Source organism: Triticum aestivum, chromosome 3B, assembly GCF_018294505.1.
Source record: "Triticum aestivum cultivar Chinese Spring chromosome 3B, IWGSC CS RefSeq v2.1, whole genome shotgun sequence".
In the NCBI taxonomy this organism is placed as follows: Eukaryota; Viridiplantae; Streptophyta; class Magnoliopsida; order Poales; family Poaceae; genus Triticum; species Triticum aestivum.
This window is the reverse complement of record NC_057801.1, coordinates 341,320,034-341,344,875: the sequence shown is the minus strand read 5'-3', so window position 1 is coordinate 341,344,875 and position 24,842 is coordinate 341,320,034.

Here is a 24,842-nt window from a genome sequence, read left to right as displayed (position 1 = left end):
CTTGGTTCTCCTATTGGATTGATACCTTGGTTTCATAGCTGAGGTAAATACCAACTGTAGCTGTGTTGCATCATCCCTTCCTCTTTGGGGAAATACCGACGTACCTTCAAGCGACATCAAAAGTAATTTCTGGCGCCGTTGCCGAGGAGGCATCATGAACATCTATCAGGTTCCTAATGACAAATCTCATCCCCTTGAAATTTACATTATTTGCCATTTGCCTCTCATTTTCATCTACCCCACTTCACAAAAAAACTGTCATTTTATTCGCCCTGTTTTTTGTTCAACGGTTTTTTCATCAGATCTATCTTTTTGTTTGCAATCTTGTTTGCCTACTTTGTTATTATGGCTAGTTCTTCCTCTATTGCATGTACCCCCGAGAACAAGGTTCTAACTTTTTAGCAAAGGCGAGGGGAGAATCTCAAAGATGGTTGGTATTAGATTTGCAAAGCTCATGATAGATCTGTTCGCAAGCAATCCACCATTATTCTTCTTCGCAGTTTTCATGTGGGCATCACCACTTGGTATGATTCGTCCTTGATATGATTACTGGTGGGAATTTCTTGATGTTTCCATCTTTGGATTCTTTTAATGCCATGGGAATCTAATGGGTGCACCACGTATCATTATTAACGAAATAATCTTAACTATTGAGCATGTCATTCAAAGATTAGATGCTATTGAAAATAACATGGTCACCTTAGAGCAAATTGAAATTTTGGATAAAAAGATACAAAATCTTGCTAATAAATTTGGGTCAAAAGCGGGCAATGTTTTTAAATTGCTAAGGGAGAAGGAAACTATAGTTAACGAGAGAATAGAAGAAAGCCCTTCTCAGATTGAGAAGTTGGAAGAAATTTTTAGTAACTTAAGCTCGGCTTTTGCTTCAGATAGAACTATTGGAAAAAGTCCCATAAAAATTGGCAAGATTACTCAAGTCACTAAGAACAATGGTGTAACTTCTAGTAATAACAAATAAGATCTTAAGATGATTAGTATTCATCCCGACTTTGTTGAAGTTGTAAACCCTATTCCTAGAAGTATTATTGTAAAAACTATGCATGCTATATCTTGTTGTGTGATTAAGGAATTGGAATCTAAAGATGACAATACTTGAATCTATGTATTATGCCTAGCTAGGGGCATAAAACGATAGCGCTTGTTGGGAGGTAACCCAAGAAATAAAATTTATTTTTGTCCTTTTCTTTCTGTTTTTGAGTGTTTGCACAATTATGCTACTGTTATGATTGTGTTTTTAAGTTTTATTTAGAGTATGTGCCAAGTAAAGCCTTTTGGATTATGTTGGGTGATAGATGATTTGATGTTGTTGGAAAACAGAAACTTTTGCATCTAGTAAGATAATTATTAAAAATCACAGAAAAAAGCGACAATTTTTTTGAATTTTTTACACAAGATTGATATAAAAAATTCCTACGTTTTCCAAAATTTTCAGAATTTTTGCAGTTACAGAAGTATACAAAGTTTTCAGACTACTACAGACTGATCTATTTTTGACCGATTCTGTTTTCGTTGCTTTGTGTGCTTATTTTGATGAATCTATGGATTGTATCGGGGGGTATAAGCCATGGTAAAGTTGGAATATAGTAGATATAATGCAATAATAAAAATATGAATGGGTTTGCAACAGTAGTTAGAGTAGTGATTTGCTTTTTTTATACTAACGGATCTCACGAAGGTTTTGTTAAGTTTTGCGTGATTGAAGTTTTCAAGTTTTGGGTGAGATCGCGATGGCTAAAGGAATAAGGAGTGCAAAGAGCCTAATCTTGGGGATGCCCCATGGCACCCCAAGTTAATGTTCAAGGAGAACCAAACAACTAAGCTTGGGGATGCCCTGGAAGGCATCACCTCTTTCTTCTAACAACCATCGGTATTTTCCTTGGAGTTATATTTTTATTCGTCACATATCATGACTTTTGCTTGGAGTGTCTTGTATTATATGAGTCTTTTCTTGTTTCGATTTTTAGTTTGTTTCACAACTATTTTAGAGAGCCAAAATTATGTTATGATTTGTTAGAATTGCTCTTTATGCTTCACTTATATCTTTTTCGAGCACGGTGTGCTTTAATAATTTTGAAGAAATGCTCTCATGCTTCACTCTGATTTACTTGAGAGTTATTAAATATTTGAATAAATTCTCTCATCTTCACTTATATTATTTCGAGAGATGAAATTTTTTGTGCTGATGTGCTTCACTTAAATTTGTTTGAGCTTATCAAAGCAATTGCAATATATGAAATTAGTCCCAAAATGATAGATATTCAAGAGGGATATAATAAAAACTTTCATGATGATCATTGGACAAAATAAATTTGATTCCTTGTAATAGTTTTGAGATATGATGATAGTGATATGTGAGTCATGTTGGTGAGTAATTATGCTTTAGTAAGAATATTGGTGTTAAGATTTGTGCTTCCCTATGCAAGCATGAAAGTCAATAGTTATGCAATGAAATTACATCCTACTGGTGGTGCATTATTCGGTGTTAGTTATGCTTAATGCTCGCTTATGTGATTTTTTTTCTTGGTTGGTCGCTTCTCAATCTATTTGCTAGCCTCCACTTGTACTAAGTAGAAATACTACTTGTGCATCCAAAATCTTTAAACCCAGTTTTGCCAAATGAGTCCACCATACCTACCTATATGTGGTACTTTAGTACCGCTCTAAGAAAATTTGTATGTGCTATCTCTAATTTTCAAAATGAATTTCATTTTTGTGTGCTCGTACCGCTCATGAAGCAGCAGGGGGTGGCCAATATTTTCCATGCTAGATGTGTTTTCTCAAGATGAGTGTTTATTCACTTTTCATTGCACGAGAGTATGGCGGTAATAGGGATGCCTAGTCCCTAAATGAAAAAGAAATTTACTTTATGTTGTCAAATAATAAATTCCTTGGAAAGTGTTGGTATGGAACACACCCATGATACGACTAGCAATGGATTGTGAAAGAATGGTGGAAAAAGGAATAAACTTTATTTTATGTTTTGGAACCGCCTATGATATATCTAGCATCGAAAGTGTTGGGAATTCCCCGGTCGTTTTCGTTGACGGGAAAAGTATGTCTCTCAAAAAAAATATCTCTCAATTTAAGCTTTGATGTCTAGCACCTCTACAAATCCGTATTTCCGTCAGCAAAGGTCCTATCTATTTACTTTTCGCATTTTTTATTTTTATTTGAGTCTCCATCTTCTCTTATAAAGCACCAACAATGGAGCACTACGATCATACTTGAGCACTGGATGTAGCTAATATGCGGTGTGTTTCATGAATGGATTAATGATTCAGCATGATGGGCTAGGGATTACTTTATTTAGTGTTGATATTTGGAAAGACATGGTTGCTTGTTGATATGCTTGAGTATTGAAATCTTCATGTCAAAACTAGACTATTGCTTTGAACCATATTAAAGTCCAAATGTCCATGCTACAAAAGAAAGAATATGTGATGAACATGTTAGACATCATTCCACATCAAAAATTCTGTTTTTATCATTTACCTACTCGAGGACAAGCAGGAATTAAGCTTGGGGATGTTGATACGTCTCCAACATATCTATAATTTTTGATTGTTCCATGTTGTTATATTATCATTCTTGGATGTTTTACCATCATTTTATAGCAACTTTATATCATTTTTTGGGACTAACCTATTAAAATAGTGCACATTGCCAGTTGCTATGTTTTTTCTTGTTTTTTACTTCGCAGAAAATCAACACCAAACGCAGCGAAACTTTGTGGAGATTTTTTCTGGACAAGAAGACACCCAGTGGGCCAAAGAAGTACCATAGGCGAGGCCCGACGTGAGCACAAGACACCGGGTGCGCCAGGAGGCCCAGGCACACCCAGGTGGGTTGTTCCCACCTTAGAGACCTCCCGCATTGGCTCTTCGCCCTATAAATACCCAAATATTCCAAAAACCCTAGGGGGGTCGACGAAACACAATTCCAGCCACCGCAAGTTACAGAACCACGAGATCCAATCTAAATAGCATCACGGAGGGGTTCATCATCCTCATTGGTGTCTGTCCGATGATGCGCGAGTAGTCCACCATAGACCTACGGGTTCGTAGGCAGTATCTAGATGGTTTCCTCTCTCTCTCTCTCTCTCTCTCTCTATCTCTCTCTCTCTCTCTCTTGATTCTTAATACAATGGTCTCTTCGAGATCTATTTGATGTAACTCTTTTTTGCGGTGTGTTTGTTGGGATCTGATGAACTTTGAGTTTATGATCAGATCTATATCCATGAATATTATTCGAGTCTCCTTTTGATCTCTTATATGCATGATTATTTATAGCCTTGTGTTTCTTCTTCGAATCTTTCATTTTGTTAGGCCAACTAGATCCATTTTTCTTTTCATCGGAAGAGGTGCTTTGTGATGGGTTCGATCGTATGGTGTTCTTTCCCAGTGAGACAAGGGGCTCCAAGACACGCATGTATCGTTGGTATTAAGGATAAAAAGACGGGGGATATTCCTACATCAATAGAACTTGTCTACATCATGTCATTTTTCTTACTACATTATGCATTTTCTCCATGAAGTTAATACACTAGATGCATGTTGGATAGCGGTCGATGTGTGGAGTAATAGTAGTAGATGTAGGCAGGAGTCGGTCTACTAATCCTTGACATGATGCCAATATATTGACCATTACCCTGGATATCTTCATACTAATTCGATTTTCTATCAATTTCCCAACAGTAATTTATTTACCCACCGCATGATATTTCTTGAGAGAAGCCACTAGTGAAATCCACGGCCCCCGGGTCTATTCTTTATCATATTTGCTTTCCGATCTATTATTTGCCACTTTTATTTTCAGATCAATTATTCCAAAAGCCCCAAAATACCTTGCTACAATTTTTATTTGCATATTTTATTTCATGTTTTGTCAAGAGCTATTTATCCAATCTGTCACAATTATTATCCCATCAACTTGCCAATTTCTGACGCCGTTACCCAAAAAGGGATTGACAAGCCCTCATAAGCATCGGGTTGCAAGTATTTTTTATTTGTGTGCAGGTACAGTTTACATAGTGTTGCTTGGTTCTCCTACAAGATTGATACCTTGGTTTAATAACTCAGGGAAATACCTACCGTAGTTGTGCTGCATCATCCCTTCCTCTTTGGGGAAATACCGACTTAGCTTCGAGCGACATCAATTTTCTGTAAAGACAAAAACTAGGGGGAAACAACAACTGGCAGTGGGCACTAGGTTAATAAGTTAGTCCCAAAAATTGAAATAAAATAGCATAATAATGCATATAAAACATCCAAGGTTCATAATATAATAGCATGGAATAATAAAAAATTATAGATACATTGAAGATGTATCAGTGGCCTCTTCACGTCATATTGCGCCAGCATCGGCACGCAGACACCCTAGGAGCAACGGCTAGGCTGAGCATGCCAATACGGAGGTCCTCAAGGGCCTCAATACGAGGAGCTTCAAGAAGAAGTTCGAGGCCTGTGGAAAGGGCTGGCTGGATTTGCTCCACTCTGTGTTGTGGTCCATCAACACCATGGCGACTAAGCCCACCGGCAAGACACCTTTCTTCCTCGTCTATGAGGCCGAGACGGTCCTCCCTCGGAGCTTAAGCATGTCTCCCCACGAGGCATAGAGGTTGACGAAGCGTGTCAGGATGACTCGCAGGAGGCCGACCTGCTGCTCCTCGAGGAGGCCAGCCGTCAGGCCTCCCTTCGCTCCGCAAGGTACCAGCAAGCCTTGCGTCGTACCACAGTCGCAACATCCATCCTCATACCCTCAAGACGGAGACCTCGTCTTGCATAGGATTATCTCCATAGAGGGGCTCCACAAGTTCTCACCCATGTGGGAGGGCCCTTTTAGGGTCACTCATGTCTCTAGGCCAGGTGTCGCCTGCCTGGAGACAGAAAATCCAGCACCTCCGCAAGTTCTACCTGTGACCATCACGTGTACGAACAAAACGGCACTGTACATGCCTGGAGACTTTCAGAGCGTCCGCCTAATGGGCGCGTGAGAGCTCTGCCCATGCCCAAGTGGAAGCCCCAAGCTCCGCGCTGCCGGAATGATCGAACCACTGTCATGCCCACGCCCAAGTGCAAGACCATGCTTTGCGTTGGCGGAATGATTGAATTGCGATCTTGCCCAAGACCAAATGGAAGCCCCAAGCTCGGCGCTGGCGGAATGGTTGAGCCGCGGTCATACCCACACCCCGGTGGAAGCCCCATGCACCGTGATGGCGGAATAATTGCCCCACAGGTTTCACCAACCTCAAACTAACCCGTGCCAGACATGGAAGCTGCATCTTCTTCTGGCTTGTGTAATTGAAATTGTCATCTTGCTTCTGTAAAGCTTTGGTTTTCGGTTCATGCTGGTTTTGTTGAAGTTTTGCTCTACGAGTCACGCGTGCTCACGACCCCTCTCCTGAGCCCCTCCCTGGTGGGGGCCAGCCATGGTGCATGTGCTCGGGTCAGTCCCAGCAGCGCTGAAAACCAAAGCGACCGAGCTTCAGGTAGCGGGCCTGCTCCCGTGCATGCCACCCCACCAAGGTCCTTGGTGTCCTATCTCCTCGTGAGAAGCTCATAGGTGGGCCAACGAACTTGCACTTCTCCCTTACAGTATAACTTCTCGTGTGTAGCCTCCTAGGTTCGACCTCCCTAGAGGGCTGGCTCAGGAAGGCCGCCTCGGCAGAAGACCTAGCGAGCTAAGCCTCACGAGACGCGCCCTGTCGACGCGTCTGAAACCTCGTGAGCCATTTGTGCGTCAAAGGGGCGAGCTCCCTGAGCATCATGCCTTGGGGACCCTCACCAGCTTCCCATGCTCCTCACCTCCTAGTTCATCCAGGCATCATAACCTGACATACAAGCAATGGATGAGGTTTGCTAGGAGGCTGGTCCGAAATAACGAAAAGCACGGAAGCAAACAATAGGAGGAAGCAAACCTTAAGAAGAGGCTCCTCGGAGAGCGCCAGGTATAATACAGTACCAAGCAGTTAAGTAAAAGTCGTTGTCTTCGCACCCCCACCGTGCCACAAGTAGCTACAAGCAAGTTAGCGAAGCAATGACATAAGGAGATAGGTCATCACTACCTCCGCCGTCCTTGTTCTCCTCGGCTCCACCTTGGTTGTCACTACTGTCGTGGGTGAATTGTTGGAAATTGTTGCATGGGAAGCAAAATAAATTCTACCCTCACGCAATGATCTATCCATGGAGATGCATAGTAACGAGGGGGAGAGTGTGTCTATGTACTCTTGTAGACCGTAAGCGGAAGCGTTTCACAACACGGTTGATGTAGTCAAACTTCTTCGCGCTTCAACCGATCAAGTACCAAACGCACGACACCTCTGCATTCTACACACATTCATCTCAGTGACGTCCCTTGCCTTCTTGATCTTGCAAGACGTCGAGGTAGTAGATGAATTCCGTCAGCACGACGATGTGGTCGCGGTGATGGTGAAGTGATCTCCGCAGGGCTTCGCCTAAGCACTACGAAAATATGACCGGGGGTGTAAACGGTGGAGGGGGGCGCCGCAAATGGCAAGGCAATTGTCTGGTTTGTGCTAGCCACCCCCCACATATATATAGGTAGGTGGGAGAGGGGAGGATGCCAGGAGGCGCCCCAAGTAGGCCGAATCCTACTTGGGATCCTCCCCAAGTGGCTCCCCCTGCCATATTAAACTGAGGGAGAAGGAAACAGGGGGAGAGGGAAGGAAGTGGGAATCCTAATCCACACTTTCCTTTCCCTTCCCACCTTTCCTTCCCCTCCTTAGGCCGGCCCATATGGGGGGCACACAAGCCCCTTGTGGCTGGTGTGTTTCCCCTCTTGGCCCATAACACCCATATCTTTTGTCGGGGTGCCCCGAAACACCTTCCGGTGACCTGATATGTATCTAGTACCCTCTGGAACACTTCTGGTGTCCGAATACCATCGTCCTATATATATATATATATATATCAAACTTTACCTCTCGACCATTTTGAGATTCATCTTCATTTCCGTGATCTCGTCCGGGACTCCGAACAACATTCGGTCACCAAATCACATAACTCATATAATACTATATTGTCGCTGAATGTTAAACGTGCGGACCTACAGATTTGAGAACTTTGTAGACATGAAAAAGAAACATCTACAGTCAATAACCAATAGAGGAACATGGATGCACATATTGGCTCCTACATATTTTACGAAGATCTTTATCAGTCCAACCGTTATGACAACATACATAATTCCCTTTGTCTATCAGTATGTTTCTTGCCCGAGATTCGGTTGTCGATACGTCTCTTTACCAGCAAGTCTCTTTACTCGTTCTATAATACATCACCTTGTGACTAACTCTTTAGTCGTTTGCTTGCAAGCTTATGATGTGTATTATTGAGAGGGCCCAGAGATACCTCTCCGATACTCAGAGTGACAAATCCTAAACTCGATCTATGCCAACTCAACAAACACATTCGGAGATACCTGTAGAGGATCTTTATAATCACCCAGTTACGTTGTGACATTTGATAGCACACAAGGTATTCCTCCGGTATCCTGGAGTTGCATAATCTCATAGTCGAAGGAATATGTATTTGGCATGAAGAAAGCAATAACACTGAACTGAACGATCATTATGCTAAACTAACAGATGGGTCTTGTCCGTCACATAATTCTCTTAATGATGTGATCCGTTATCAAATGACAACACATGTCTATGGTTAGGAAACTTTAACCATCTTTGATCAACGAGCTAGTCTAGTAGAGGCTTACTAGGGACACAATATTTGTTTATGTATTCAATATAATTCTAGTATGAATAATAAACCTTTATCATGAATAAGGAAATATAATATAAAATAACAACTTTATTATTGCCTCTAGGGAATATTTCTTCCAGTCTCCCACTTGCACTAGAGTCAATAATCTAGTTCACATCACCATGTGATTTAACACCCATAGTTCACATCGCCATGTGACCAACCCCCAAAGAGTTTACTAGAGTCAACAATCTAGTTCACATCGCCATGTGATTAACACCCAAAGGGTATTAAGGCATGATCATGTTTTGGTTGTGAGAGAAGTTTAGTCAACGGGTCTGTCAAGTTCAGATCCGTATGTATTTTTTACAAATTTATATGTCTACAAAGATCTGTGTGGAGCTACTCTAGCTAATTGTTCCCACTTTCAATATGTATCCAGATTGATACTCAGAGTCATCTGAATCAGCATCAAAGCTTACATCAATGTAACCTTTACGACGAACTCTTTATTACCTCCATAATCGAGAAATGTCTCATTAATCATCTTAGCTAACTAAGGATAATTTCGACCGATTTCCAGTGATCTACTCCTGGATCACTATTATACCCCCTTGCCAAACTCATGGCAAGGTACACAATAGGTTTGGTACACAACATGGCATACATTATAGAACATATGGCTGAGGCATAGGGAATGACTTTCATTCTCTCTCTATCTTCTGTAGTGGTCGGGTTTTGAGTCTTACTCAACTTCACACCTTGCAACACAGGCAAGATCCCTTTCTTTGACTGATCCATTTTGAACTTCTTCAAATCTTGTCAAGTTATGTGCTTTGTGAAAGTCCTATTAAGTGTCTCGATCTATCCCTATAGATCTTGATGCCCAATATATAAGTAGCTTCACTTAGGTCTTTCATTGAAAAATTCTTATTCAAGTATCCTTTTAATGCTATTCAGAAATGGTATATCATTTCAAATCAATAATGTGTCATCCACATATAATATCATAAATGCTATAGAGCTCCCACTCACTTTCTTATAAATGCAGGCTTCACCATAAGTCAGTATAAAACCATATGCTTTGATCACCTCATCAAAGCGTATATTCCAACAGCGAGATGCTTGCACCAGTCCATAGATGGATCACTGGAGCTTGCACACTTTGTTAACACCTTTAGGATCGACAAAAACTTCTAGTTGCATCATATACAACTCTTCTTTAAGAAATCCATTGAGGAATGCAGTTTTGACGTCCATTTGCCATATGTTATAATCATAAAATGTGGCAATTGCTAACATGATTCGGATGGACATAAGCATCACTACGGGTGAGAAGGTCTCATCGTAGTCAACCCCTTCAACTTGTTGAAAACCTTTTGCGACCAGTTGAGCTAACATTACCATCAGCTTCAGTCTTCTTCTTCAAGATCCATTTATTCTCTATGGCTTTCCGATCATCGGGCAAGTCCACCAAAGTCCATACTTTGTTGTCATACATGGATCCTATCTCAGATTTCATGGCCTCAAGCAATTTGTCGGAATCTAAACTCATCATAGCTTCTTCATAATTTGTAGCTTTCACAAGGTCTAGTAACATGACTTCCAAGATAGGATTACCATACCACTCTGGTGTGGAACATGCTCTGTTCAACCTACGAGGTCCAGTAGTAACTTGATCTAAAGTTTCATGATCATCATCATTAACTTCCTCTCCAGTTGGTGTGGGCATCACGAGAACAGATTTCTTTGATTTGCTACTTTCCAAATTGAGAGAAGGTACAATTACCTCATCAAGTTCTACTTTCCTCCCACTCACTTCTTTCGAGAGAAACTCCTTCTCTAGAAAGGTTCCATTATTGGCACCAAATATCTTGCCTTCGGATCTGTGGTAGAAGGTGTACCCAATTATTTCCTTAGGGTATCCTATGAAGACACACTTCTCTGATTCGGGTTTGAGCTTATCAGGCTGAAGCCTTTTGACATAAGTGTCGCAACCCCAAATTATAAGAAATGACAACTTAGGTTTCTTGTCAAACCACGGTTCATACGGTGTCATCTCAGTGGATTTAGATGGTGTCCTATTTAACGTGAATGTAGTTGTCTCTAATACATAACCCAAAAACGATAGTGGTAAATCGGTAAGAGACATCATAGGTTGCACCATATCTAATAAACTATGGTTACGATGTTCGGACACACCATTACACTATGGTTTTCCAGGTGGCGTGAGTTGTGAAACTATTCCACATTGTTTTAAATGAAGGCCAAATGCACAACTCAAATATTCTCCTCCGTGAGCAGATCGTACAAACTTTATTTTCTTGTTACGATGATTATCCACTTCACTATGAAATTCTTTGAACTTTTCAAATGTTTCAGACTTGTGTTTCATTAAGTAGATATACCAATATCTGCCCAAATCATCTGCAAAGGTCAGAAAATAACGAAACCCACCGTGTGTTTCAATACTCATCGGACCGCATACATCGGTATGTATTATTCCCAATAAGTCATTAGCTCGCTCCATGTTCCAAAGAAGGGAGTTTTAGTCATCTTGCCCATGAGGCATGGTTCGCAAGTATCAAATGATTGATAATCAAGTGCTTCCAAAATCACATCTGAATGGAGTTTCTTCACGCGCTTTACACCAATATGACCTAAACAGCAGTGCCACAAGTATGTTGCACTATCATTATCAACTTTGCATCTTTTGGCATCAATATTATGAATATGTGTATCACTGCGATCCAGATTCAATAAACCATTCACATTGGGTGTATGACCATAGAAGGTTTTATTCATGTAAATAGACCAATTATTCTTTGACTTAAATGAATAACCGTATTGCAATAAACTTGATCAAATCATATTCATGCTAAACGCAAACACCAAATAACAATTATTTCGGTTCAACACTAATCCAGAAGGTAGAGGGAGTGTGCGATGGTGATCGTATGAACCTTGGAATCACATCCAACACACATCATCACCTCGCCCTTAAATAGTCTCTCTTTATTCTGCAACTCATGTTTCGAGTTACTAATCTTAGCATCTGAACCGGTATCAAATACCCAGGGGCTACTATTAATACTAGTAAGGTTCACATCAATAACGTGTATATCAAATATACCTTTGTTGACTTTTCCATCCTTCTTACCCGCCAAGTATTTGTGATGTTCCATTTCCAGTGACCATTTCCTTTGCAGTAGAGGCACCACTACATAAAAAAGACACATCTGTGACATTTTGGGCCGAACGAATTTTTTTTGTCATACCTATGACACTTATATGACGATAATTGTAACAAAACCCGGTATGATCATAGATGTGGTGGGCTCCTACTTTTATGACAAAAAATCATGATAGAAAATGGGCTTTTCATCCTGGGCGGGCCGGAGACGTAGCTGGATGACATTCTTTGGGCCGTCCATGACGGAAAAAATCGTGGTAGAAGCGAGGGCGAAGAAAATTTCGGTAAGTTCTCGGTTACGGTGGGTGGTCTGGGGCCAAGCGATGCATGTTTCTCTCGAGGCGTTGGGCTCTAACTAAACCCGAGCGAGGCGTTGGGCTCTAACTGAACCTGAGCGATTGCACCGCAGGCTACACGTTACTGAACCCGAGCGATCGATGGATGGCTATTAACTAAACCCGATCGAGCAATTCCTTCACTACTGCTGCTAACAAAAGCCGATCGATGCTGCCTCTAGATGAACAGTGAGCATTGCTGGGGGGGGGGGTTGGATGAACAGTTCCCGGTAGGGGTGGATGAACAGGACCCCGTGGTGTTACCTTTGGATGACCAGGACCCCGATCGGTCGAACCGGTTGGGGCAGGATGAACAGGACCCCGTGGAGGGCTGGATGAATAGTAGAAGGTGGAGGGGTGGATGAACAGTAGCCCGTGGAGGGGTGAACAGGAGCCCGTGGAGAGGGCTGGTTGAACAGTAGCCGGTGGAGTAGCGCACGGTGGAGGCTGGATGAACAGGAGCCCGTGGATGAACAGTCGCAGGTGGAGGCTGGAAGAGGTCGATGGTGGATGAACAGTAGCCCGTGGAGGCTGGAGGAGGTTGACGGTGGAGATGAACAGTATCCCGTGGAGTCCCGTTTTGCGGTACGCCATACCCCTCCCGATGAACAAGACCCCCATTTCGACCTTAGCGCTCCAACACAAGTCCGTTTCCTCCGTTTTGTGGTACACCACTCCCCCCCCCCCCGATCAACAGGATCCCGTTTCAACCATAGGAGGTCCAACACAAGTCTGTTTCCTCCGTTTTGCTGTACGCCAGACCCAGCTTGGGGGGTTGTACATGGAGAATCCATCCCGTGGCTTGATATTGATGAACTCCTCCTCTTCTCCTTTGTACAAATTGGACAGTATCTTCGCCAGAGCAGCGGGAGAATCTGGACCTCTACGGCCGCAGCGGGTGAAATCGTCTTCTCCATTGAAGTGCCACATGGGTTTTCCCCGATATTGAAGGGGTTGCACTCCCCGCATTATACATATGGACATAACCTCAATTATTGCATGTCCTTATTTGGCTAGTGTTTTTATCCTGTCCATCAGGAAGAGGATCTCTCTGTTATCTTCCGCCTGGGGGCTCCTGGGGCGCCAGCTGTGGCGTTTCTTCAACGGGGCATTTACAAAATCGGGAAGGCCCTTCCGAACAGGGTCCGAAAGAGGGACATCCTCCATGTAGAACCATTCCGAGGGCTAGTCTTCGGATGTCCTCTTCGGGGTGCCGAATAGGTATCTGGTCCCGGTGATGCGCCATATTTCGGCTCCGCCCAATTGATATACCGACCCCTCCTGAGTGCGAGGTACGAGGTAGAATAGCCTCTTCCACAGCTCAAAATGAGCTTCGCAGCCCAGAAATAACTCGCAGAAGGCAACGCAGCCCGTGATATGCAATATGGAGGCTGGGGTAAAGTTATGCAGCTGGAGGCCGTAGAACTCCAGGAGCCCGCGGAGGAAAGGATGGGTTGGAAATCCGAGTCCCCTCAGCAAATAGGGGACGAAGCATACCCGCTCTTCCTTTAATGGGTTTGGAGAGCTCTACGCTTGCTCCCCACCATTATAAGTGGCTAGTCCAGCTCGGACGGGGACCATATACGCAGGTGGGAGAAATACCTTGGTATACAACTCTACTAGTCGGCTGTGGGGGACAGAACATTTCTCCTAATCACCTGGCCTAGTGCTACAGGAGCTAGAGGAGGAAACGCGACGACCGACCATGATGGTATGGATTTTTTCGGGCGCGCTCTGATGGATACTCGCTGGGAGGAGACGGCGTGATTTGGATCTGAGGATCCCCGTCTCTTTAAATAGACGATTTACTCACATGGTCGGGGTGGCAAATGTAAAAATGCCTCGACTTCTCGCATTCGCTCGACACGTGGAGACGACCATTATTGAAGCACAAAAGCCGACGAGCGGGACATTGATGAGGAGCCGGACACTGCTCGTTACAACAATACTCTGGAGGATTTGGGGAAGAACCCACCTTGCAATGCCGAAGACAATCTGTGTGCCAGACTCATCATCATTGAAGCCTTGTTTAGGCGCTACTGAGGGAGTCCTGGACTAAGGGGTCCTCGGACAGCCGGACTATATACTTTGGCCGGACTGTTGGACTATGAAGATACAAGATTGAAGACTTCGTCCCGTGTCCGGGTGGGACTCTCCGTTGCGTGGAAGGCAAGCTTGGCAATTTGGATATATAGATCTCCTTCTCTATAACCGACTTTGTGTAACCCTAGCCCCCTCCGGTGTCTATATAAACTGAAGGGTTTAGTCCGTAGGACAACAACAATCATAATCATAGGCTAGCTTCTAGGGTTTAGCCTCTACAATCTCCTGGTAGATAAACTCTCGTAATACTCATATCATCAAGATCAATCAAGCAGGAAGTAGGGTATTACCTCCATCGGGAGGGCCCAAACCTGGGTAAAACATCGTGTCCACTGCCTCCTGTTACCATTAGCCTTAGATGCATAGTTCAGGACGCCCTACCCGAGATCCGCCGGTTTTGACACTGACAGCCGCCGCCTCCACTGCCGGAACCCCGCCGGAGGTAGTCATCGCCGCCGCCGTTTCTGTTTAGTCAAAAACCATTTGGTTTAAAACAAAAACCTAGATCTATTTTTTAAATAGATCGGTTCGGTTTTTTTTTGTTTTAGTTGTTTAGCGGACGTTCGTCAGTTTGTTCGTTTTAACGAACGCTGTTCACCGATTAGGTTCTATTAACGAACGTTTGTTCGTTAGTCTGTTCGTCTCGTTTTATTTTCCAGGGTCTTTCCGCGATTATTTTCGATCGCGATTTCTACCCCGATCTTCGATCTAGTATAACTTTTTGCTCGTTTATCCAAATTAGATGAAACCATCGCCTACATCTTCGTCTCGAAGCCCTCTTTCTATTTAACCAACTTGAACAAGATTTTGGTACTGTAAAAATTGTCTTTAGTCCAGATTAGTAAACGAATCTTGTTTTGATCGTAGTTTGAGTTTCGTTGCTCCGTTTGATTTGATTCTTTTTGCAAACTGGAGTTCTTCAGTTGAACTTTCTGGTTGGATCTTCTTATTTGAGTTTTACCCGTGCTTCTTGTTTGTGTGCTTATGTATGCTATTGTTTGTTTGCGATAGAATTCCCGGAGTGCGAAGCGTGCTACTACGAGTCTCTTGGTTTTGCAGATCATCAGCAAGGCAAGTAACCCTTTGATCATATCCCTTTATTACCCAGTTTTTATGCATTAGTTACAATCCTCAGACATTGCATGGTTAGGATCTGAATAACATGTGGGTTTGGGAAGTAGATGATGAGGTAGAACCTACTGCCCGTTTATTATCAAGCCTTTGGGAGTTACTTCTACGTTATGCTCAGGATTTCTATGCTATGCTCGTAGACGTGGATTGGGTGAGTGTATCCATGACAGATGTGAGAACTGTTAATTAAAGGTTAACATAAGGTGGATACTCAAATACACATCTGGGTGGTTTGGTTGCGGGCACCTGCAGAATCCAGTGTTGTCCTAGGATATCCCGGAGTACCCGCGTGATCATCCGACGGTTCGCCACCCAGGCTCAAAGGTATCATAAGATTATTCATGCTAGAAACTTCCATGTGTAGCTACAAGCTATTATAGGCTCTAGCATAGTTGAGTAGGTTGCATGACCTCTTTCAGTGGTGGCCTAGCAGATGTAGGGGAAAGTAGGTGTAACTGTCCACCCAGAGTAAAGAGTTAATGCTTCTGAAAGACTGTGTCTCGGTCATCCGTTTCTTAAACACCATGTAGTACGAGAAATCCAACGGAGGCGATCGAGTCTTGTGGGGAAAAGTGCGCAAACCTCTGCAGAGTGTACAAACTAATCATGGTTAGCCGTGTCCCCGGTTATGGATATCTTGAGTATCTAGTTCTTGGATTATCATGTTGATCTCATCACTCTAAACTAATTTGTTGGGTTAATGATATTGCTTAATTGGGATTGAGTTGGAGGAACCTTCTCAATGTTTAACAACCACCATGATAGTTAAATAAAATTTATTCATTTGTCGTAGGGAAAAATTGGCTTTATGCAAAAACCATAACCATAGGGCTTTCCACCAGCCATATATGCATGTAGTGATAGCACTTATTTTGTTCATTACTCTTTTGTGTTACATTGCCAGCATATTCCATGTGCTTAGCCGTTTTGGGCTGCAACATATTATGTTGCAGACTTTTCAAACGACGAGTAAGGTGCCATAGGTCGTTGTCGTTCACTCAACTATGCCGTTGGAGTTGATGGACTCACTTTATATTCCAAGCCTTCCACTTTTATCTTATTTAGATGGCCTTAAGCCATATTATTGTAATAAGTTCTCTTTTGAGACATTTCGATGTAATAAGTGTGTGATTGATACTCTGTTATAAATCCTCAAGTACTGTGCGTGTCAGCATTACCGATCCAGGGATGACAGTAACGCCCAGAGACTAGACTGTTTTAGGTCTGGTCACTGCACTCTCCGATGATGCATGAGTAGTTCATTGTAGACCTCCAGGTCTATAGTTAGTAGCTAGATGGCTTCCTCTCTCTCTCTCTCTCTCTCTCTCTCTCTTGATTTTCAATACAATGGTCTCTTGAAGATCTATTTGATATAACTCTTTTTGCGGTGTGTTTCTTGGGATCCGATGAACTTCTAGTTTATGATCAGATATATGTTTTTATCCATGAAAGTTATTTGAGTCTTTTGATCTCTTATATGCATGATTACTTCTAGCCTCGTATTTCTTCTTCGAATCTTTGGTTTAGTTAGGTCGACTAGATCGATTTTTCTTGCCATGGGCAGAGGTGCTTTGTAATGGGTTCGGTCTTATGTACTTGATCCCAGTGATAGAAGGGGAACCGACACATATGTATCGTTACTATTAAGGATAACAAGATGTGCTCTATTCCTATATGAGCATATCTTGTCTACATCATGTCATTGTTCTTATTGCATTACTCTATTTCTCCATGAACTTAATACACCAGATGCATGTTGGATAGCGGTCGATGTGTGGAGTAATATTAGTAGATGTAGGCTGGAGAAGGTCTATTAATCTTGGACGTGATGCCATATAATGATCATTGCCTGGATATCGTCATAATTATTTGAAGTTCTATCAATTTCCCAACAGTAATTTGTTTACCCACCGTATATTATTTTTCTCGAGAGAAGCCACTAGTGAAATCTACGTCCCTCGGGTCTCTTCTTTATCATATTTGCCTTCGAGACCTATTTTTATTCGCTTTTATTTTCAGATCTATATTATAAAAAATCCAAAAATACCTCGCTGAATTTTATTTGCTTTTATTTGCATCTATCAATCTACTACAATTTTATCTCGTCAACTTGATAATTTCTGGCACCGTTATCCAAAAGGGATTGACAACCCCTTTAACATGTTGGGTTGCAAGTATTTGTTCTCTGTGTGCAGGTACCGTTTACGTAGTCTTGTGTGGTTCTCCTACTGGTTTGAGAACCTTGGTCTCATCACTAATGGAAATACCTATTGTTGTTGTGCTGCATCATCCCTTCCTCTTTGTGGAAATACAGACGTAGTTCAAGCCAACATCAAAAGAAATTTCTGGCGCCGTTGCCGGGGTGACATCATGAACATAACCAGGTTCCTAATCAAAAATCTCATCCCCTTGCAATTTACATTATTTGCCATTTTCCTCTCGTTTTCGTCTCCCCCACTTCACAAAATATTGTCGTTTTCTCCGCCCTCTTTTTCGTTTGCCTTTTTCTCATTTGAACTTTTGTTTGCTTGTGTTTCCATGTGCCTTCTATATGCTTGCATCTTCGCTTGCTAAAAATCTATTGATATGGATCCCCATCCACTTGCTAATCCTTTTAAAAGATCCAACCATGATGAACCAATTGCTAGTGAGTTGAGTGCACTAGATTATCTTTATGAAGTTTTGCTTGAGATTCGTCAATCTAATAATTGTGATGAAGAAATTTATGAAGTGATTCATGACATCTCCTTGAATGAAAAGCATGATTGCACTGATTTTACTATAAATTCTATTAATGTCAATTGTGCTAATAGTATGAAAAACTTCAAGCTTGGGGATGCTAATTTTGCTATGTACACTACTTGTTGCAATGTTCATGATTGGTGTGATGATTCTTATGATCTTGAAAATTTATTTAATCATCATGCTGAATATGTTTGCGATAATATTGAAAGTGGGTTCGGAGAGGTCACGACTTTATTTGATGATAATCCCACTATATTGGAAGAGTGTCAATTTCGCATGCATGTGGATCTTGAAGAGAAAATATTTTGTGATAGCTATATTGTTGAATTTAATTATGATCTTACATGTAATTATTATGAGAGAGGAAAATATGGTTGTAGAAGTTTTCCATGTTACTAGATTACCTCTCGTTATGTTGAGATTGTCGATGTTTTATTTCTCTCCTATGCATATGATAGATATTTCTTGTTTTGTCAATTTGTTTGTCTATAAAATTCCTACACATAGGAAGTATGTTATACTTAAATATGTTTGTCACATGTTTTATGATGCTCTCTATGTGTCTCAATTATTATCTTCCATGTGAGCATCATTGAAATCGCAAAGCCTATCTTAATGGCTATAAAGAAAGAGCTTGTTGGGAGACAACCCAATGAATAAAATTTATTGCTGTCTTTTTCTTTCTGTTCATGAGTGTTTTGCACAATTATGCCTCTGTTATGATTGTGTTTTTGTGTTTTAATTATTGTTTGTGCCAAGCAAAGCCTTTGGGATCATGTTGGGTGATAGTTGCTTTGATCTTCTTGGAAAACAGAAAATTTTGCGCTCAGAAAAATAATTATCATAAATCACAGAAATGTGCTTTTTCTCATAAATTTTTTTTTCAAAAGATTGATATACAAATTCCCACATTTTCCTAATTTTTCAGAATGTTTGAAGTTACAAAAGTATACAAAGTTCCTTGCTTGCTACAAACTGTTCCGTTTTTGACAGATTCTATTTTCTTTGCGTTGTGTGCTTATTTTGATGAATCTATGGTTTGTACTGGAGGGTATAAGCTATAGCAAAGTTGTAATAGAGGAGATATAATGCAAAAATGAAATATGAATGTATTTGCAATAGTACTTAGAGTAGTGATTTGCTTTGTTATACTAACAGATCTCACGAAGGTTTTGTTGAGTTTTGTGTGATTGAATTTTTCATGTTTTGGGTGAGATCATGATCGATGAAGGAATAAGGAGTAAGAAGAGCCTAAGCTTGGGGATGCCCCATGGCATCCCGGGCTATTATCTAAAAGAGAAGCAAGCAACTAAGCTTGGGGATGCCCGAGTGGCATCCCCTCTGTCTTCTAACGACCATCGGTATTTTACTTTGAACGATATTTTTATTCATCACATATCCTGAGTTTTGCTTGGAGCTTCTTGTATGATATGAGTCTTTGCTTGTTTTGCATTTTATTTTGTTTCATCTATCCTTGCTGGACACACCTATTTGAGGGAGTCAAAATTATGCTATGACTTGTTAGAATCGCTCTCTATGCTTCACTTAAATCTTTATGGCTGTGGAATTGCTCTAGTGCTTCACTTAGACCTTTTTGAGGACAGTGTTCTTTATTATTTTTGAAGAAATGCTCTTAGGCTTCACTTAGATTTATTTGAGAGTTAGTAAACTTTTTAAGAAATTCTCTCATGCTTCACTTAAATTATTTTGAGGGAGGAATTTTTTTGATGCTCATGTTCTTCACTTAGATTTGTTTGAGCTATCAATAGCAACATATGAAATTAGTCCCAAAGTGATAGATATTCAGGAGGGATATAATAAAAACTTACATGAAGATCATTGGACAACATAAAATTGAATCATTATAATAGTTTTCCGATATGTTGATAATGATATGTGAGTCATGTTAATGAGTAATTATGTTTTAGTAAGAATATTGGTGTTCAGGTTTGTGATTCCCTATGCAAGCACGAAAGTCAATAGTAATGCAATGAAATTACATCCTACTTGTGGTGCATTATTCGGTGTTAGTTATGCTTGATGCTCGCTTATGAGATTTTTTGTTTCTTGGTTGGATGCTTCTCAATCTTTTGCTAGACTTCATCTGCACTAAGCATGATCACTACTTGTGCATCCAAAATCCTTAAACCCATTTCTGCCATATGAGTCCACTATACCTACCTAAATGAGGTATTTCTGTGCCATTCTAAGAAAATTTGTATGTGTCATCTCTAATTTCAAAGTAAATTTCCATTTTGTGCTCATACCGCTTATGAAACGGTGGGGACTGGCTGATATTTTTCCATGCTAGATGTGTCTTATTCACTTGTCATTGCACGAGAGTATGACAAATGTATTAGGGATGCCCAGTCCTGAAATGAAAAATGAATTTACTTTATGTTTTCAAATACTAAATTCATTGGAAAGTTTTGGTATGGACGACACCCGTGGATTTGGTTAGCCGTGGTATGTGAAAGTATGGTGGAAAAAGGTATAAACTTTATTTTTTTGTTTGGGAACTGTCGGTATGAAAACCGGAAGATCTCATGTAGGGGGTCCCGAACTGTGCGTCTAAGGATCGAAGGTAACAAGGAGGTAGGGGACACGATGTTTACCCAGGTTCGGGCCCTCTTAATGGAGGTAATACCGTACTTCCTGCTTTGATTGACTTTGATGAATATAGGGGTTTACAAGAGTTGATCTACCTCAAGATCATAATGGTTAACCCTTAGATGTCTAGCCTGTATGATTGTGATCTTGCCTATGGACTAAGCCCTCTGGTTTATATAGACACCCGAGGGATCTAGGGTTGTACAAAATCGGTTACAGAGAAAGGAAGGTACATGATCCAAATGCTAAGCTTGCCATCCACGCAAGGGAGAGTCCTATCCGGACATGGGGAAGGTCCTTCTACCTTGTATCTTCACGGCCCATCAGTTCGTCCCATGTCACATAGGCCAACTCCTCGAGGACCCCATAGTCCAGGACTCCCTCAGTGACGATGTGTTCGGCGCGCAGATTGTCTTCGGCACTGCAAGGCAGGTTCCTTCTCCAAATACCTCAACACAGTCCTCCATGCAAAATAGTTGTATCCGGCTTTATTAAACACATACATCCTTAAGGTGTAAGGGCAAAAATATTTGAAATGAAATAAGCCACGTCCATATTCGATTTTTCCGGCGGGGCATTATGTCCTGACCTTGTTAGCATTCTGAACCGTTTCACAGCCTCGTTTTGCATTTTGAGGCACGACCATCGACATGTCTTGTCAAAGAAGAGACTGTGTCCCCTTATCACGGGATTTTCATAAACAGGGGTTTTGGTAATCCAATCATGCTATTCACACATCCTCTCGGGAATAGTTGAGATTTAAGGCTGTGAGGGGGCGCTTGACATCCACTTCCTTTAAAGAATATAAGGATCCGTCTTTTACCCCACGCCTTCTCCCTCCTTTGCCTATCCGCCGTTCGAGCTCCACTGCCCAAGTCTCAATCCTTTCCATCGCCACCAATCACTCCTAGCCATGTCAAGATCTCGAGCGCAGGGCAAGTGGATGGCCTCCTCTATTATAGAGGAGAACATCACAAAGCTCCGAGAAGCTGGGTACCTAGCCACGGATATAGTCCACCGGCTTCTTGCCAAAAAGCAGACCATTCCCACTCCGGAGCCTAACAAAAGGGTAGTGTTCATCCCACATTTCTTCGCGGACTAGGGTTTCCCTTTCATCCTTTTGTCCGCAGTCTCATGTTCTACTATGGGCTAGATTTTCAGGATCTAGCCCAAAATTCCTTCCTCAACCTCTCGGCGTTTATCATCATGTGTGAGGCATTCCTCCGCGTCCCTCCCCACTTTGGACTATGGCTCAAGGTCTTCAATGTGAAGGCAAAGGTGGTCAAGGGCCAACACGAGGAGTGCGGTGGCGCCATGGTGAGCAAACTCCCTAACGTCGCCAGGCCAAAGTGGACCTTTGTGGAGAGCGTCAAAGGATGGCAACAAAGGTGGTTCTATATCACGGAACCCCACAATGCCACATGGGCCGCCACTCTTGAGTTCAAATCTGGGCCCCCGATGCGGCTTACATCCTGGCTTAATAAGGGCCTTGATTGGGCATCGCCTGATGAGGTGACAACGCTGGAGAGCTGCGTCAAGGGTGTGATAAACAAGAACACTTGCCTCGCTAGCGTGATCCAGGTGATGCTTTTTCACCGAATTCTCCCTTGTCAACGCCGGACTCAATACATGTGGGAGTTCGACCCGGCCAGTCCTCGGACCCAGTAGCGGTTCTTCGGCACGACGCACGAAGACATATGGAAGCTGCTCTTCAAGACTCAAAAGTCGTGGCCAGAGACAACCGTAGACCATGGCCTCGACTATGCATGCCCAGCTACTCCCGTAAGTTTTTATGATAACTTTTATTTACAAATACAAGGGGTATGCTAAACTTTCTGACTCTCACTGGGCTGGACAAAGAAGGCGGAGCATACCAAATGTCCGGATCTGCTGCCCGAGGACCAGGCTACTCCCTTGCTGGCCAAGATGTTGATTCCGGCGCTATATCAGGCACCGGAGAAGAAGGCCAAGAAGAAGGGCAATGAGACCAGAGGTGGCCCCCATCCTAAGGGTACTTCGAACGCCATGTCCGAAGACTCTGAAGCCTCCTCCTCCCATGATGAAGACATAGAGGAGGAACAGAGTAACTCTCCCCCCAAGGGGGAAGAAGAAAAGGGGGGCTTCCGCGGATCTGGAGGTGGAGGCGGCCAAGAAGGGAAAGCCCTCGTTTTCGGATGATTCCGAAGCGGATGCCGATGCCACCCCAAAGCGGCGCCCCAGGACGAAGTCGTCGACTGAATCGTAAGTATGCGAAGACACCATATACATATCTGATTTTATGCCTTATTATTTTATCATACTGAAGTGCGCATTATAGCCCGGCTCCCGATCTCACCCAACGATCATCGTCATCTGGGAACTCGCTAGGGACGAATGCGACGGAGAGAGAGTCGCCTCCGCAGATCTCTCCACCCACTGCCCAGGATAACACCAAAGTGTTGTCTCAGGAGGCCATGAAGGTGGCGGCGGAGGGTAATATCTCTGTTGCCAAAGAGAGGGGGAAATCAACCCCCATGGAGACCGACAACGGGGGCAACGCTCAATCCGGCCCCCATCCGAATATTATTCCGGACACCCATACAGCTCCGGAATTGGATTAGCAGCCTTCTTCAAGAGAAGGGGGCGTGACGTATCCACAGGTGTCCTCTATCAATCCGTAGGCGCCAGACATTCTGATGGAAGTGCTTCAAAGTGCATCCATTGTGGAGGAACATTGTACCCTTATGGGTATGGTGGTTGAAAAGGTTTGGTCCGCTAAAAGCAGATTGAACGAAGCTTACACGAGCCTTCTAACAGGCTTGGAGGTATGTGAAGTAATATATTTTTGGTTATTTACAAAAGGGATACCTGTATATAGATAGTAGCCCCTGAGACTGTTCGACATTTCATGAAGAAGGGTCGAACAGAGGATCGAGTAAAACTTCATTGGAGCAAACATGTATGTCTACTTGGATGAGCAGGCTATGAAGCTGGCAGCAGCTTCACATGCGACCGAAGTCTCCAAACTAAAGCGGAGGCTAGAGGCAAAACAAAGTATGTTATACGGAAGCAGATATTAACTAATATAAGTTCCATTTTGTTATCTGACTGAGCTTTGTATTTATGCTCAAAGTCGACACATCTGAGGTCGAAGCCCTCAAGAGTGCACTGGCCGAAGCCAAAAAGGAGGCAGAAGAGGAACAAACCCACCGCCAAAAGCATGAGGCGAGGTTGGACGAAGTCCAACAAGAGCTCACAGATGCTATAAGAAAATGTGAGTCTTTGGAGCGCGAGGTGTTGGAGCGGGACTCTGAACTTGCTACGGCGATCCAAAGTGCCAAGGAGGCCCGGGTTGAAGCCCAAGGCGCGTGTCAGGAGATCCGAGAGGCCAAGCAGATCACGGTGGGTAAGGTTTTTAATATGCAGAGCAAGTTTGTAAGGAGAAACTTCCTGACACGCATTTGGAGTTTTCTAGGAGCATTTGCAGATCTGCCCCGAAGTGTTGCAGATGCTGCGGATTTCTTCCGAGCCAAAGAGTGGAGCTCAACAGAGAAACTATTCTGGTCACAGTACCTTGAGCCAGAGCAGCCCTTGCACCTCAGCGATCAGCTGAAACAGCTGATCGAGCTACATAGGATGGCCGAACTAGCCATGAAGGATGTCATAGTCCGTCTTTGGCTAGCTGAACAAATACCTAATAGCTACTTTGTGCTTGTGAAGTGGCTGGTTGATCCCTGCCCATGGTTAGATGCTATAAAGCGGTCGGTCTGCATCGAAGGTTCTCAGATGGCCTTCGCCCGTGTCAAGGTACTATGGGCGCAGATGAATGCCATTAGTCTTGCAACCGAAGGACCGCCCGCAGGCAAGGACCATCGTATGCCAGAGAAGTATTTCAACGACGTCCTTGAAGGATCCCGTATTATAGAGGGCCTGTGTTCGAAGGCCATCATTTTTGAAAGAATGTACATGTGATGCCCAAACTTTGTAATGAAAACATAGGCTTTGTATAAT